Source organism: Physeter macrocephalus, chromosome 4 (assembly GCF_002837175.3).
Source record: "Physeter macrocephalus isolate SW-GA chromosome 4, ASM283717v5, whole genome shotgun sequence".
Lineage (NCBI taxonomy): Eukaryota > Metazoa > Chordata > Mammalia > Artiodactyla > Physeteridae > Physeter > Physeter macrocephalus.
This window is the reverse complement of record NC_041217.1, coordinates 103925911-103941808: the sequence shown is the minus strand read 5'-3', so window position 1 is coordinate 103941808 and position 15898 is coordinate 103925911. Positions and strand designations below refer to the sequence as shown.

At 34.9% G+C, this 15898-nt stretch overlaps 1 protein-coding gene across 12 annotated transcripts in view; it reads right to left on the bottom strand.

Annotated features, from left to right (window-relative positions):
* ZNF644 (zinc finger protein 644) overlaps window positions 1-15898 on the bottom strand; it is a 115870-nt gene that overhangs the window by 92196 nt on the left and 7776 nt on the right. For 4 of the 12 annotated variants that reach the window (XM_028489164.1, XM_028489165.2, XM_055084477.1 and 1 more), the window contains one exon: window positions 10723-10901. The exons of the other annotated variants lie outside the window; for them this stretch is intronic. The gene's annotated coding sequence lies outside the window, so the exon portion shown is untranslated. Of the gene's footprint in view, window positions 1-10722; window positions 10902-15898 lie in introns of those variants that run through there. 12 annotated transcript variants of the gene reach the window in all.

The window sequence follows — 15898 nt, the reverse complement described above, 5'->3', positions numbered from 1 at the left end:
AGGGGGAAAAGTTGACAGAGGCCAGAGAGAAAGCTACACTTGAAAAACAGAGCTTTACTGTGAGTTTGATGCTTTTTCAACAGGGTACATTCAACTGTGTACAGTTTAGGCAGCAGGAAGCTGAAGCCCTACAAGGCTGAAGTGTCAGAGGACAGAATCCAAGCCCAGCAGAACAGCTGGGAATTAGTGGAATCTCTAGAAACATGTAAACCACAATCAAGCTTCAAAATCTGACTATAAACTTCACACAAGAATTCTCAGAAGAACATTAAAAGAGTCCAGTCACTAAAATATATTCATAATGTCCAGTTTTCAAGCAAAAACTACATGATATGCAAAGAAACAGGAAACAGTGATCCATACTCAGGAAAAAAGGGGTGTCAGCAGATATAATTCTGAGTACCCTGAATATAGGAGTTAGCATATAAAGAATTCCAAGCAACTATGTTAAAGTATGTTATGAGAATTAAAAGAAAATACATTCAAAGAGTTGACAGAAACTATAAGAAAGAAAAAGCTGATACATAAAATAAATGACATAAAAATTCACCCAAAGGAGGTGATTAGAGATGGCAGAAGAAAGAACTCATGAGCTTGAAGATAGGGCAATAAAACTATCCATCCAAAAAACAGAAAGTAAAATGACTGAAGAAAAATTAAGAGTCTCAGAGACCAGTAGGACAATATGAGGCAGTCCAAAATAGATGACACCCAACTCAACACATATGTACAACAAGATGTAACAGAATGTGAGAAAAGTAAAGAAGGTACAAAATAATTTTTGCTGAAGAAATAATGGAAAAAAAATCTCAAATGTGGTAGAAAACATTAACTTATAGATACAAGAATCTCAACAAACCCAAGCAGGATAAACACAAAGAACCATTTCTACATATACATCATAGTCAAGCCACTAAAGGCCAACGAGAAAACCTTGAGTGCAGCCAGAGAAAAGTGACTGGTTATATATGGGAAATGACAATACAAGTAGGTTGACTTATCACCAGAAAAAAGTGGATACTGGAACATCTTCTATATCCAGTGATACTATTCTCCAAAAATGAAAAAAAGATATTTTCAAATAAACAAAAAGATACTTGTGGCTAGCAGACAAAACCAACAGTTAAAAAAAAAAAAGACGGGGTAAGGGGAGAAGTAATAAAAATAGTTAATCCAAAAGACAGCAAGAAAAGTGAGAAAAAGAATACAACAGTCCTAATAAATAGAAAGCACATAATAAGATCATTCACTTAAGTCCCAATAACCAGTAATATTATGAAATCTAAATAAATTTTATGTTACAATTAAAAGACTAAGAGTGTTAGATGGGACTGAAAGTAAAACAACAATGATATGGTGTATACATGAAATACTTCTAAAACATAAAGGCACAGAAAAATTTAAAATAAATGGTTGGGGGGAGAAAATGAACCACACAAACACTAACAATAAGAAGGCTTGGGGCTTCCCTGGTGGCGCAGTGGTTGAGAGTCCGCCTGCCAATGCAGGTGACACGGGTTCGTGCCCCGGTCTGGGAAGATCCCACATGCTGTGGAGTGGCTGGGCCCGTGAGCCGTGGCTGCTGGGCCTGTGCTCCAAAGGGGGAGAGGCCACAGCAGTGAGAGGCCCATGTACCGCAAAAAAAAAAAAGAAGAAGGCTTGTGCAGCTATGTTATTATCAATAAAGGTAGATTTCAAAGCAAAAAAGCATTACCAAAGATAAAAAAGAATCAATAATGATAAACGGTTCAACTCATCAGAAACATGAAACCATTCTAAATTTGTGTGCCCCTAGTAATATGGATTCCAATATGTAAACCAAAAATCGACAGCAACACAAGAAAGACAAATCCATAATAGCAGTAGAAGATTTTAACATACCTTCCTAACTGAACAAGCATGCAGAAGTTAAGCTGGTGAGGATGCAGAAGTTTTGAACAACATGATTAACAAAACTGACTTAACACAGCAGTCCTCAACCTTTTTGGCACCAGGGACCAGTTTCGTGGAAGACAATTTTTCCGCGGACCGGGGGGCAAGGGTAGCAGTGGGTGGGGGGAGGAAGGGTTCAGGTGGTAATGTGAGCCATGGGGAGCCGCAGATGAAGCTTCCCTCCCTCGCCAGCCACTCACCTCCTGCTGGGCAGCCTGGTTCCTAACAGGCTGTGGACCAGTCCTGGTCCACAGCCTGGGAATTGGGGACCCCTGACTTAACAGACACATGTAAATACTGCACCCCAAACCTGAAGAATACACATTCTTTTTCAAATACACAAAATATTTACAAAACCTGCTCAATAAACATAATAAAAGGTATTCAATCACATTTGCAATCACGGAAATGAAAAATACAACCACTATGAGACAGCACTACACACCCTCTAGTATGGCTAAAATTAAAGATTAACAATATAAAGTGTTGGAGAAGATGAACTGCAAAAGGAACTCTGTTGATGACTATAAATTGCTACAAACACTTTGGGAAAAAAATGTTGAATATCTTCTGAAATTAAACATAAATACACTCTAAAACCAAGCTATTAAACTCTTAGGTATTTACTAAATATACACATGTGCGTGTGTGTACTAGGAGACACGTACAAGTTAATGCACAGCATTATTTACAGAAGGCTAAAAATGGAAATAACTCAAATCAAATAACTTTCCATTAAAAATAGAATGAATAAACCGTGGACTATTCACATACTGTACAGCAATGGAAGTGAATGAATTACAGTTATATGCAACAATAGAACTAAAGCTCATAAACAAAGCTGGAAAAGCCAGGACCCATTTACATAAATTTCATTAACAGAAAAAATTTCAAAAATGTGTTTTTTAATAGTAAAAATATAAAGCAAAAAGTTAGTACCAGAAAACGTAGGATGGTAATACCCTAACAGAGAAGAAGAGGTTTGGGAAGAAGCAGAGTGGAGGATCTGGAAATGTTTTAATTTTTGACAGGGGGTGACTAAGCAGGTATGTACTTTTGAATACTTAAGTTGGATGTTTTTTCCATGCATTATTCTGAGCATTTTTTCCACAGTAAAAATGTTTCAAAACTAAAAACACAGACATTTAAGGCTTTGAATTTTTCCGTAAATAAGGCACTAGCATTATCCTATAGTATTTTGTTTTTATTTTAATCAAAGCTATACAAATACATATTTTAAAAATCAAATAAAGCATGTTATGAAAAACAGCAGTGAAGTCCCCCCCACCAATTTCTAAACAATACAGTTATATCTTGATTTTTCATTTTGCATCTGATTATTTCCTGTGTAAGAAAATGACTTACCCTCTTATATCCCTCTGTAACCTCCCCAAATTATACCATAGCCCTACAGGAAGATGGCTAATTGATTTTTTGACAAAAGTGCAAAAGCAATTCAATGGAGAAAAAAAGTATTTTCAACAAATTGTGCTAGAGCAACTGGATATATGTGGAGAGAAAAAACAAAACAAAACACTGACTTAAATCTGACATTCTATACCAATGTTAATTCAAAGTGGATTATAGGTATACATGAAAAATGTAATATTATTAATCTTGTAGAAGATAGAAAAAAATCATCAGGCTCTAAAGACAGAAAAGTGTTCTTAGAAATAACAAATGCATGATCCTTAGAAAAAATCTGATAAACCGGACTTGATCAAAATAAAAATTTTCTACTCTGTGAGAGATCCTGTGAGGAGGATTAAAAAGCAAGTGACAAATTTGGAGAAAATGTGTGCAAACTACATACCTGACAAAAGACTCATATCTAAAATATGAAAGAACTTTGGGGACTTCCCTGGTGGTCCAGTGGTTAAGAACCCGCCTTCCAATGAAGGGGACATGGGCTTGACCCCTGGTTGGGGAACTAAGATCCCACATGCCGCAGCGCAACTATGCCCGCGTGTTGCAACTACTGAGCATGTGGGCCACAACTAGAGAGGCTGCATGCCACAACTACTGAGCCTGTGTGCCACAACTGGAGAGAAGCCCGTGCACTGCAACAAGGAGCCCGCATGCTGCAGCAGAGGATCCCACATGCTGCATCAAAGATCCCGCATACCACAACTAAGACCTGATACAGCCAAAAATAAATATTTTTTTAAATGACTAGTGTGTTAAAATAAAATTATATATATAAAAGAATTTTGAAATCTCAATGGTAAGACACCAGCAAAAATACCAAAATAAGGAGATTCAAAAATCATCTCCATAAAACCAACAAGAACACTGACAAAAACAGAGTCAATGTTTTCCAAACTCTAGAAATTAACCAAAGACTTGCAGCAATCTGGGGAGAGTTTATTCAAGAAAGATGGCTGAATCTTGATGAGACCAGCAAACTTTGTGGCATTTATTTTGCCCTATTCCCATCCTCCCACTCTAGCGCCACAGTAGACTTGAAAGCCAACAGTCCACAGGCCTGGTGAAAACCAGCAGCCTGGCAGTTACCTGAGGGGGTCAGAAGAGGGTGAGAGCTCCTTCACTATTGCATTCTCAGAGGACTGTCATTATTTGACATGTCTGGTGGTTTCCTGGAAGACACCACTCCCAAAGCTATCTTAAATTTGACCTAAGAGGGCACTCAGTGCAAAAAAAGCCTTTCCCCAAGGGCATTTGTCAAAAATGACTGGAAAAAATTGTATCATGTTACAGCTGACTGAGGCAGTGGATAACAGATAAGACCAACAATAGACTAACCAAAAAGCTTAAAAAGAAAAATTGGGACTTAGAAAAGCTCCAATATATTCCTGAGAATGTAGATGGTCAAATGTGTGCCCAGAGCTGCACACATGCTCTAGGTTGTACACGTGCTCAGGAAAGGCCTGAGAAGGCCCTAAGTGCTCACCTCTGGCTAACCTGGAAGCTCTGCATAAACAGGAAACGAAGGGTAAGGCAAAGTTGCAAATTTACTGGCTGAGCGCTGAAGGTGTGCCCCAACACACACACACACACACACACACACACACACACACACACACACACACACACACACACACACACACACAAACACACAGAGCCTCTCAACAAATACTGGGAGACTTATTACTGGTCCCAGGCATTTAAGGAAATCACTGTCCAATTATTGGCTGACCACTAAGCTGAGTAGAGAGACTTCAGTGGCCACACATAGCAAAGAATACATATTTTACAGAATTAGTTCTGAAAAAATCACTAAACAAACTAACAACAACAAACAGTAACAACAACAAATGCTGAGGAGGGGAGAATATCTAATCATCAGAGCTGCCACATTATTTAAAATGCAGTTTTCAACAAAAAAGTGACAAGACAATAAAAAAAAAGTATGGCTCATACACATTAAAAAAAAAAAAGGCGGTCAAAAGAAACTGTATCTGAAGAAACTTCAGACATTGGACTTAGTGAACAAAGTTATAAATCAGCTTTAATATGTTCTAAGACCTAAAGGAAATCCATGTCAAAAGAACTAAAGGAAAGTATGGATGTCTCACAAGCAGAAAATATCAACACAAGAAGATTTTTGAGGCGATAGAAAATTTCTGCATCTTTATAGGGATGGAGGATATAAATGTATATACATTTGTTAAAAATATACAGATAGAGTTTGTGCATGTAAATGTGTGTAAATTTAACTTTAAAAAGTCAAATTCAGGTCTGTAGAAAATAAAATGTGTATAGTTCTTGAAACTGGTAAAAAAAAAAGAAGAGAAATAATGAAGAAGGACAAAATTGAAATTCTGAAGCTGAAATGTACAAGAATGAAAATGAAAAATTCACTACAAGGTTTTAGTAGCAGATGTGAGCAGACAGAAGAAAGAATCAGTGAATCTGAAGATACACCAATTGAGATTATCCACTCTGAGGAGCAGAAAGAAAAGGAAAAAACAAAACAGTGTGTCTAATATTCCTGAAGGACATCATTAAGAACACCAATACAAAATGGGAGTCCCAGAAGAGAGGAGAAAGAAGGGAAGAAGTAATATCTGAATAAATAATGGCTGAAAATACTCCATATTTAATGAAAAACATTAATCTAAACACTCCAAAAGCTCAAGGAATCACAAGTAGGACAAACTCAAAGAGATTCACACCTATATACTTCATAATCAATCTCTCAAAAAACAAGGAGAGAATCCTGAAAGAAGCCAAGAGATAAGCAACCTGTCATATAGAAATCCTCAATAAAATTAACAGCTAATTTCATGTCAGAAACCATGAAAGCCAGAAGACAATGGGAAGACATATTCAAAGTACTGAAAAAAATAAGACTGTCAACCAATAATTCTGTAACTACTTTCCCAAAGTGAAAGAGAAATTAAGACATTCAACAGATAAATAAAAAATGCGAGAACTGGCTGCTAGCAGACCTGCTGTACAAGAAATATTAAAGGGTGTCCTTCAGGCTGAAATCAAAGGACAGTAGTCAGCAACCTGAGTATGCCTGAAGAATTGAAGGGCATGTAAAGGTAACCTGATAAGTAAACATAAAAGACACTGTAATTTAAAAATCTGTGACTCTTTTTTTCTCCTATTGGATTTAAAAGACATAGAAAGACAATTTGCATGACAATAATAGCACAAAGGAAGACAATAATAGAGGAATAAAGGAACAACAGAAAAAAATCATCAGACATATAGGAAACAAATAGCAAAAGGGAAGACATAAAATCTACCTTATCAGTAATTACATTAAATGCAAATTAATTGGGCATTCCAGTCAAAAAGCAGATTTGGCAGAATGGGTAAAAGAACACAATCCAACTATATGCTGCCTACAAGAGACATACTTCAGATTCAAAGACACTTTAGATTCAAGTAAATTTAAAGTGAAAGGATAGAAAAAGATGTACAATGCAAACAATAACCAAAAGACAGCTAGGGTGGCTATATTCTTATCAGATATAAGATATTAAGAAAAAAATCATTACTAGAAACAAAGAAGGACATTTTATAATAAAAGGGTCAATTCATTAAAAATTATGGATGAACTATAAACATATATATCCCTAACAACAACGCCTCAAAATATATGAAGCAGAAACTTACAGAATTGAAAGGAGAAACAGACAACAGCCAAAAACAAAAATAGTTGGAGACTTATATGCCTCACTTTCAATAATGGATAGAACCAGACAGAAGACCAATAAGAAAATAAAAGACTTGAACACTATAAACTAACTAGACCTAACAGATAGCTAAAGAATACTCAAGGAGAGCAGAACACACTTTTTTCTCAAGTGCACATGGAACATTCTCCAATATAGACCATATGTTAAGCCATAAAACAAGTCTCAACACATTTAAAAGAAATCAAATCATATGAAGTATGTTCTCCAACCATAACGGAATGAAACTCGACATTAATAACAGAAGAAAATTTGGAAAAGTAACAAATATGTGGAAATTAAGCAACAAACTCCTAAATATTCATTAGATCAAAGAAGAAATCACATGAGAAATTATAAAATATGTTGAGATGAAAACAAAAACACAACACACTAAAACTGGTGGGATGAAGTGGAAGCAGTGTTTAAAGGGAAATTTATAGCTATATATGCCTACTTTAAAAGATACCAAATCAATAACCTAACCATCTATCCTAAGGAAGCAGAAAAAGAGCGAATTAAACCCAAAGCAGACAGAAGGAAGGAAATAATAAAGATTACAGCAGAAATGAAACAGAAATTTTTAAAAAAATAAAAATCAATGAAACCAAATATTGCTTCTTTGAAAATATCAACAAAATTGACAAACCTTCAGCTAGGTACTGACCAAAAAAAAAGACAAATTACAAGCATACCTTGTTTTATTGAGCTTCGCAGTTACTGTGTTTTTTTAACAAACTGAAGGTTTGTGTGACACTGCATGAAGCAAGTCTATCAGCACCATTTTTTTAATAGCATTTACTCACTCTGTGTCGGTGTGTCACATTTTGGTAATTCTTACATTTCAAACTTTTTCATCATTATTACATATTTGTTATGGTGATCAGTGATCAATCATCTTTGATGTTACTATTGTAACTCTTTTGGCACACCACAAACCATGCTCACATAAGATGGTGAACTTAATAAATATTGTGTGTTCTGACAGCTCCACTGACTGATTGTTCTCCCACCTCTCTCCCTCTTCTCAGGTCTCCCTATTCCCTAAGACACAACAATATTGAAATTAGGCCAATTAATAACCCTACAATGGCCTCTAAGTGTTCAAGTGAGAGGGAGAGTAAATCGATGTGGCAAGCTTCACCGTTGTCTTATTTTAAGAGTTGTCACAGTCACCCCAACCTTCAGCATCCACCACCCTGATCAGTCAGCAGTCGTAAACACTGAGGCAAGACCCTCCACCAGCAAAAAAGATTACAACTTGATGAAGGCTCAGATGATGGTCAGCATTTTTTAATAATGGAGTTTTTTTTTAACTAAAGTATGGACACTGTTTTTAAGACATAATGCTGTTGCACACTTAATGGACTTCAGAATAGTGTAAACATAACTTTTATATGCACTGGGAAACCAAAAAGTTCATGTGACTCACTTTATTGTGGTGGTCTGGAACCAAACCTAAAATATCTCAAGGTGTATTACAATCATGAATGAAAAAGGTTTTAATACTGGCTTTATAATAGGAAATAAAAAATTATAAGGGAAGTGTACAATTGAATGGCAACGAATTAAGAAACCTAGAAGAAATGGACAAACTCCTAGGAAAAAAACCAAACTACCAGAACTGATTCAAGAAGACACAGGAAATCTTGAATACATCGATAACAAGAGATTGAGTAAGTAATGAAAAAGCTCCCCACAAGGAAAGCCAGGACCAGATGGCTTCTCTGGTGAAATCTACCTTTAAACCAAACGTTTGAAGAATTGACACCAATCCTTCTCAAACACACGAAAATAAAAGTACAGATAAATATCCCTTATGAATAAAGTCACAAAAATCCTTTCTATATCTTGCGTGTGTATTTTCAGAAGACATACCATCTAGATCCCTTTGTCCTCCTCAGGAACTGATTATTCTTCAGACCTGCTGCACAGCCACATTCCTTGCATCTCCCTGCACAATCATCATTTTCTCCTGTACTAAATCCTGTTTCCTGGATCCTTCCTTTTTTTGATTTACCCAATCATTCTGATAGAGCCCATGTACTCTAGTAACTTCCTGAGATACAGTACATTTGAAGTAAATATTCTAACAACCTCATGTTTCATATTTTTAGCCTACTCCCACATTTTGACAGCTTGGGAAGGTACGGAATTAGTAGTTTGGAAATAACTTTCCTTCAAGATTCTGAGGCATTATTTCATTATTGATTGAAATAATATTAATATTATTAATATTAATAATCCAATGTTACTGATTCCTAATCTCTTTTATATGCGCCATAACCGAAAGCTTTTAGGATCTTCCCTTTATTTCTGGTGTCTGAAATTCCATCATGATGTACTTTTATATGGTTCTTTTTTTTTCAGTCACCATGCTGTGCATGCTATGAGTCCTTTTCATGTGGAAACTCAAGATTTTTGTTCAATTATTTTAAAATAATTGCCTCCATCCATTTCCTCCCATTCTGTAATTCTGATTTTTCTCATGTTGAACTTGCCAAGAGTGATCCTCTAATTTTATCTTCTCCTACTTTACATCTCTTTTGTCTTTCTTTGTGGAAGATACTCTCAATTTTATCTTCTAACCTTCAACTAGAAATTTAACATCCTAAATTTCTAACTCTTCTATTAAGTATTCCATAGTCTAAATGTCTAAGAAAGAGCGCGTCTTTTTTTTTTCTGAGGACTGCTTTTTTCTAGCATCCTTTCTTATTTCAAAGATACAATTATCCCCTTACTTGCAAAGATATCAGTAACTTTTTAAAGTTTTCTTTTAAAACTTAAATAGAAAGTTTTAAAACTTAATAGAAAGTTTCTATTTCCTTCTTCTCTTTCTTATTGTGGTTATCCTAAAATGTTTAATGATCCTTAATCTCATATTTAAAAATGAAACACCTAAAAGTTGTCTAGTTGATGAACCTAGAGATTATCATACTAAGTGAAGTAAGTCAGAGAAGGACAAATACCATATGACATCACTTACATGGGGAATCTAAAATATGATACAAATGAACTTATTTACAAAATAGAAACAGTCCCATAAACACAGAAAACAAACATGGGTTGCGGCTGGGGGCAGGGAAGGGATAGACTGGGAGTTTGGGATTGGCAGAGGCAGGCTGCTGTGTATGGAATGGATAAACAACAGGGTCTTACTGTGTAGAATGGGGAACTATATCCAGCATCTTGTGATAAACTATAATGGAAAAGAATCTTTTTTTAAAAAGTTGCCTTGAAGTTCTGTGTTAATGGGTAGGTGTCAGTGTGAGATGATCAGCCTGATGATTTCCCTAGTGGATCCTTATCTATTATTATCTGTTGGTCTTTTTTCCTGATAATCAGGTTTGCTACAGCAGGATGAATCTTCCAATCTCACATCTGGGGGTAGAAGCCTGATACCTAGTATTCTCAGAACTAGGAGGAGAAAAGAGACTGTAGATGATTCCCAGTTCAACATGTAAATTTCTACTCAATTCTCTGTTTTTGAGTATGACAGACACCCTTAACCTGAGCTTACCTACTGTTCAAGAACAGAGATTTTCCCTTTGAATATCAGAAAAGAAACTTGGATAAAGTTTCTTGGCACCATGAGTGTTGTTAACTTGTTATTAACTCTTAGACAATTCTTTCAAGGTACCTGCAGCCACTAAATTCCTGAAGTACCCCAGGGTTCAACAGCATAATTGTAGACCATTCTAGGCCTTCCCCACTGAAAGTAGAAAGTTGAGTTTTCTTAGAGCTACGAAGTTGTTGCTTTCCAGCTTCCAAAGTTTTAGTTCTGTGATCAAATTTCCAGTAGTCTTTGTCCTTGACAGCCTATGATTAAAAAAAAAATTACTATAATTCTAGTAGGGGTTTGATATCAAAGTAAATGGTTATTTAATCCACCATGTTTAAAAAGATATTCATCTCATCAGTTTTGATGTGTCATGTCTTCACTGTTGTTCCTTTTTAAATAGTATGAAATTTAGGCTCAAGTTCCTGTAGGATACAGAGTTTTAATCGTCCAAGTAGTTGCAATCATTTTGGCTTTAACATCTAGCTTTTCTATACTGTAGTCAAAAAATACTGACCTATATAATTTCTCTTATTAAAGTTTCAAATTCGCAAGCCCAAGACATTTAAAAAAATTTTTTAATTCACATAAATTGCAAAAGAATGTGTATTTCTTTATTGGGAACAAAGTTTGACATACACCTATTAAATAAAGCATATTGTTATTCAAATCTTTATAGCCTTAATTTTTGTTTACTTGATCTATTAAAATCTGAGTGTTAAAGTCTCCTGAAAAGACTGATGTTACCAATTTCTCTAAAGAAACTCTACTTCATATGTTTCAGTGCTCTGAGTTCATCACACAAACGCTCAAGCCTAATATTGCTTAGTGGTCCTAATTTTTTATTAATTAAAAAATTCCTTTTTCTCATTCAAAGGTTTTGGCCTAGAAAAGTTTTAGCCTTTGCTTGATATGAATGAAACTTACAAGTTTTAGTATCATTTTTGCCATTCCTTTATTTCAAACATTTGTTATTTTTACTTAGATGAAACTTTTATAAAACCACATATCAAGAATTTTATATTCAATTTGTAAAGGGGAGGAAAGTGGGAAAGAAATCAATTCCTATTAATTTAAGAAAAAGCTGTTAGAAGGGTACTGGGTAATCAAATTTGACAGGAAAGTTGGTGAATAAGGCTCGGAAAATGAGATGAACCAGGAGATGATTAGGCGAGCAACGTCACACCAAAGGACACCTACTTAGGAAGCCATTTGTATCACTGTTAATGGCAATGCCACCATTAAGACATTCGGTTTCATTGCATAAGACTTTTGTTTCCACCACAGCCGCTGACGGTTACCTCTATCTCCTGTACTGTATGAGCTGTTTCAGTTGGATCAATATATATGGAATAGTCAATTTGGTTTCCTAGTTTCCAACCCGTTTAAACTGCTGCCTCTCCTTACTTATGTAGTGATTTTTCATGGCTTTTCAGCATGCAGAGACCCATGGCAGCGAACATAGGTGAGGATAGGTCTATTTCCAGTGTTTGCAGCCACAAAAAAGTATAAATTGGGAACTATTTAAGAAAGAGGTTAGGGCAGGGCTTTCAAGCAAGCTTCCTATTCCCAAACCACCAGTTCATTCAATAATCAAGGAACAGTAGATTGTTCTGCTGTCATCTATTCTCACCCACTCTATCTACATAGAAACCCCAAATTTCAGAGATGTGGATGAAATCTTTTTCCCACCGATGGTAGGGGATAACCTATTCTCTTTTGCTTTAGCTGATTTGCCTCCACAGGTAATTTGGATGGAGTCAAATGTACCTCACTATTTTACCACGGTGCCAGAAACTGCACTAACTTCTTTACTAACCAAAGTTAAGTCTATACTGTGAGAGTGGTTAAAATATAAACTTGTTATAAGGCTAACATACTGTCTTAAAACTCCAAGACTCTATTAACTCCTAAACTCTGTTCTATTTACTAACCCTAAAAAAGACAGAAAAGGCAGAAAAATACTTTTAAAATTATGTTACTTTTATAATTTTTTCATATTTTCTAATTCCATTTTAAGAATAATGGTATTCATTGTAAGACAACAGTATACATTCAATTTAAGAGCTCTTAAAAACTCCAGTAAAGACAAACATATTACATCTTAAATATCCCAGAGGGAACTACATTTTAGGGATCCCCCTCATAAAAGCAGTGTGTTCTCAACTGTCCCCAATTTTTAAAACAATATCTATTTTTTAAAAATTTAAACACTGGTAGTCCAGGTATTAATTTTTGTTATCTTTTGTTTTCATACCAACTCCCATACCAATTAGAATGTCTCTTAAACCATGGCTTAAATGTACTATTATAACTCCAAACACAGCAATACAATTACAAGCTCTTCTTACTATTCATCTCAAATAGTTTTTTAGTTGAAAGTACTAGCAATTCAGAAAATACCACTATAGCATAACTATCTTGGGTTTTACTTAGTTTTCAAATCAAAGGTTTTTTAAAAAGCTCGTAAGTTTTTTTTTATAGGCTAAGGCAAATGTACAATAATACTTCAATCGGTATTAATAACTTACTTGCAAACTGTGTCTCCAAGTAAGTTTATTTTCAATACCAGAAGATAATAAAATGGTTCCATTCTTATTTTAACTTTGCACTACAAACTTAGGAGCCACATTTTTCGCCTGTTTTATTTTAAAACTACCCATTCTTATTCCTAATATACCCTCCCCGCCATTCACCAAGATGATAACCTCTAACTGACCTTACTCACTTCAATCGCTTCTCTAATCATTTTATATCTGGCTGCTGATCTTTCTCATTTTCCTTCATGTATTTCTGTTCAATGGCCTTTAGTAGAATTCCTTATTTCTAATCCAAACTTTTTTAGATTCCTCCAGTTCAGGCCACAACCTTATAAGCTTTATTTTTCATTACATTCATTTAAAATAGATGCTACTTCAAACAGGGAAAATGCTTGCATTCCACAAGATCCATCTCTGTGCTTTTTAACATACCCTCCCCCTAGCTGATACTCCCTACCCTCTCCACCAATCTTTACATAACACTTCTTCAAAATCTAGATTAAATAGTATTTTTCCCAAGAATCTTTTCCAGTCTTACTGTATACTGTTCATATGATTTTGTGTCAGTCCAGTAATTCAAATATTTCATTATTAAGCACTCCTTAAGTTGTATCTTAGATAATGACCTCTTTGGAGCAGGAACCACATTATTTGCTCTATGTATCTGCAGTCTTACCCTAGTGTGGTACTAAATGAATTGTGTATAACAATTAACCCAGTTAAAACAAGTGAAGGCTGGGAGAAATACAACCACGGAAACAAGGTTTTTCTGAATACAAAAAAATTAAATCTCCCAAAACCAAATTCAAATATAACATTCATTTTTCAAAACAACACAAAAACATAGAACATACCCTTAAATATTTTTTTTTCTACACACAGAAGTCAGGTCTTAAAGCTATAATAACATGCTAATTGCTTTGTCTGTAATATTCTAACTCTAGCCCAAAAAAGCTATTATATAAAGTATTAATATTTTATAGATAATAAACAAACTTTTTCAATGTCTAATCTAATCAATTTTACTTTGGCCTTCTATACTTCACAAATACAAAACCTACATAATAAAAGTTCACAGATGAGGTTTTATTTCTTCAAGACAACAATTAAAATTCTTGGAGCAAGAGTATATTAAGCAAACTTGGTACAAATTCCAAAAAACAAAACTTTATATAAATACTTTCATTCATAAGCTCAAAAACATTCACAATTCAAACATTAATTAGAAAGTATTTTCATGTCCACTTCTGCACAATTTACAAAACATATTCCTCAAAACTTGGCATACTAGAATGTGATGATACATACTTTCATTGTTATGTACTTTTAACAACTTTATTATAAGTGATACATATTTCAGAAAAAAATCTTTCTTCCCAAAGCACCAATTGTTACACTACAATAAGGCTTCCAGTGCTCAATATTTATGAAAAACAATGCTGTAACCATTAATCCCACTTGGAAAAAAATGACTCAAGCACTACAAGAAAAAAATCATGATCAATAATTCCATTGCAGATCCATTTACAAAGTGTCCTTCATGGATTTTAACCATTCAAACTTTTGTGCAACTGTCCTTAAGGTAGCATTCTTATTCTTTACACATAAATGGCAAAATCTTTCTGGTTGAGAGTGGATACTTACCTGTACACAAAAGTGCACCAATTTGTTCCTCCCCCTACAATCACAATCAGAAATACTCAAATACCTTATTAAGTAATCTGAAATGCCTGAAAGCTAACTTACATAATGTCTAGAAGCTACTAATAAAGAGGTTCCAAAAAGGAGCTATATAAGGAGGCAATCCAAGATCTCTTCTACCTACTTCTTGGCTATATGCCTAGAGAATACTGTAATGAAAGCAAGCCAGACAACTATGTTATCTACGGAAGCAATTCAAACCCCTACATGCTAAACAAATTTTCTGGTCATTAAAACTAACCTCTAAAAAGTTACTATTAATGAAAACTAAGAAATATCTCTCTGATGTTGGTATATATCACACTGGAAAAAAAACAGCAGGGCCACAGTACCAACTACCTATCATCTGATTTACCTCCAAATTCATCCAACAATGCCAATGATAGAAAAGAAAGAGATTCAGGCGTCAACTCTCACTACCCTTGGAAAGGGCAAATATGCCATAAGCAAGTTCAAAAACAAGCCAAACCTATTTAAGATGATGGAGATCAGAATATGCTTACTTCTTTGAGAAAGAATTAATAAGAAGGGGCACAAGGCACCTTTTTCAGTGAAGAAAATGTTATGTATCTTGATCTGGGTTGAAGTTACCTGGGTATATTTATTTGTGGCATTTCACTGAGTTGTACTCATATAAACGTTGTGCAATTCAATATATGTAAATTATATATAAATAAAACATTTAAAAACAAGTCACCAATAATGGTAAAATCTACAAAGCTTTTCTCAATTCTCATCTTTTTCTATTATTCTCCATCATATTTCTAATCACAGAACACCAATATTCCCTAAACGCAACTCTTTCCCCTTATAAGACCCACAAGGCTTTGTTAGTATTCCGCCAGTATTTTTCTTATTCTGGCTCATATTAATTCACTTAAATGTTAATTCAATATTCATCAAGTGCTCATGTGCAAGACATGGATTAGCCACCCTCCAGCATCTATCCAACACACACACACACACACACACACACAGACTCACACACACACACAGACTCACACACACACACACAC